This window comes from Adiantum capillus-veneris, chromosome 8 (genome assembly GCF_014529385.1).
Source record: "Adiantum capillus-veneris isolate H3 chromosome 8, ASM1452938v2, whole genome shotgun sequence".
NCBI classification, from domain to species: Eukaryota; Viridiplantae; Streptophyta; class Polypodiopsida; order Polypodiales; family Pteridaceae; genus Adiantum; species Adiantum capillus-veneris.
Window position 1 is genome coordinate 66,239,378 of NC_140938.1, and position 2,596 is coordinate 66,241,973.

A 2,596-nucleotide genomic window follows, 5' to 3' on the forward strand; every position below is an offset into this window, starting at 1 on the left:
AAAGAGCTTTATGGCTCAAAGCAGGGCTTAAGACATTGGTTTGACACTTTTATGCAGTCCCATGGATTTAGAAGGAGTCAAGAGGATCATTGCTTATATACAAAGAGACTCAATGATGGTTCTTTAGTCATCCATTATATGTAGATGAAATGCTCATTGGAGGAGAGTCCATTGAGGCGATAGTCAAATTGAAGCAAATGTTGAGCAAAAACTTTGCTATGAAGGATTTGGACAAAGAAAATTATTTTATTGGTATGCGTATCAAGAGAGAGAGGGAAAGGGGAATTATTGAATTGTCTCAAAAATCCTATATCCACAAGGTCTTGCAACGTTTCAATATGCAAGGGGAGGAAGGCAGAGAGGACCCCACTATTACTGTATTTGAAACTTAGCAAGGAGGATTCTTCCAAGTCGGATGTTGAGAGAAGAATATGGCAAGTGTGCCATATTCTTCAGCTATAGGCAATCTTATGTATCTTATGGTAACTGCGAGGCCAGACATTGCTTTTGTAGTGAGAGTGGTTAGTTGGTTTATGGCCAATCCTGGCAAGCAGCATTGGAGAGTGGTAAAACATATCCTCATATACTTAAAGGGTACAACAAGCACATGTTCACGCTTCAATAATAGTGATACATGTATTGTTGGTTACACAAATGCAGATTATGTGGGTTGTAGAGATAGTAGGAGATCTACGTCTACTACATTTTTATATTTGTAGAAGGAGCCATTTCTTGAAGATCGTCTCTCCAAGATTTCACGTCTTCTTCCACTACAGAGTTTGAGTACATTGCAGTGTCAAATTACAACAAGAAAACTATATGGTTAACACCTTTAGTGGGAGATTTAGACATTCAATAGATTCCAATTTTGCATTGTGATAGTCAGAGTGCTATTGCTTTGGCAAGGAATCCCGTGTTTCACTCCAAGTCAAAACACATTGAGGTGAGGTATCGAAATGTATTGACAAATAAGTACTTGGATCTTGTCAAGGTTCACATTGATAACAACCCAGCAGATGCTCTTACAAAGAGCCTAACTATGGAACAATTTTCACATTGCATCAAGTTAATGGATATGTAAGGTGAACAAAGTTGTGCAACGGTGAAGCTGTTGTGCTTCATGGATGTACATACTAGCTTTAATCACAGCCACTTATAACTACATTGGTCTTTAAGTGGGAAATTGTTGGGTTAAAGGCCTATGACCACCTGCCATGACTAAAACCCTCCACCTACTAACTCACTAACACTATTTTTTACCCTTCTTATATACAATATAGGCAACACACAATCTCTCCTTCTAGTGTCTATTCTATGTGTTTAAGCTATGTATTAAATAATTCTTATCCTAGTATGCTACCATAGTTTATTGATTGTGTGTGTATAAGTTTGTGTCTAGTATGCTAACATCTGATTTGGAAATCTTGAATTGTGTGTAGAGTCTCCTTGGTTTTAGTTTAGTGGTGTTTCTCCCCTTCGATCGAACAACAGGCGAGGGCGACATTCAATTTTTTTTGGGGGGGGGAAACGGTCGACTGTTATATTTTTGGAGGAGGGAGAAGTCTTAAAAGGAGGGGTCATAGAATTCATATGTGCTCTCAAGGTCGTTAAGCCTAAAGCTATATATATATAGCTTTAGTGATCCAAACTCAAAATATCACAGTGGGGAGCTCTCTACATCTAGAGCTTCCCCATGCTTTCTCTGGCACATGTTGAGGGCTCTAAGCTGACAAGGCCTTTGCTGGCTACCAGAATGGGCACTATGATACACCCCAATAAGCAAGAACCTTCTTTTAAATGAATGGAAAATGTTGTTGCCCTCCCTTTGGATGTCATAGTGGATGTTGGGCTAGCACGTCCTTTACTACATCCATTTGAGGTCAGACTGATTGGTTTGCTACGCCCCACAGGTTTTGCTACTAGTGAGTGGTCGGGTGATTTTTGTGTCATTGAATTGTTCAAGCGAGCAAGCATTTTGGTAGTTGTCAAGGGTTCACAATAATCACTATTCCAAACAGGTAACTTGGGGTTGTTTTCCATCAGGTTAAAAATCTTTGTCTTCTTTTTTTTTTTCTTGACATGGAGAAGATACCAAAGCCAATTACATGGAAGGAAAAATTTGTAGCACTTCTACCTATTTAGATGTTTCTCAGTATCTCTCCAGTCTCAAAAGACTACAAAAAGCAAAGTATGAAGATTAATCTCTAGTCAAACAAATTAATAATTTTTTTTAATCCTCCTCACTTATTGGCCCCTTAGACCTTCAATTTGATGCAAAGGTAGAATTCCTATTCGCCTTGAAAAAAATTACTCGAATCAACACATAAATAGATTAAAGCCGTGTGATTCACAAAGAAGAAACTTATGCATAACAAGGCAAATCAAAACTATTCCATCCTATAATTCTTCTATCGTTCCACATGTTGCAAGTAACGTTACTACCTCTAAACTATTTACGCTTTCTCAACTTCTCCTTTTTTTTTTTTCTCTCTACACACATAAATAGATTAAAGCCATGTGATCCTTATGCATATTTTCCTATGCTATTAAAAAGAACAGAACATGCTTAGCTTTTGGCCTTGTTCTAAAGTCTTTC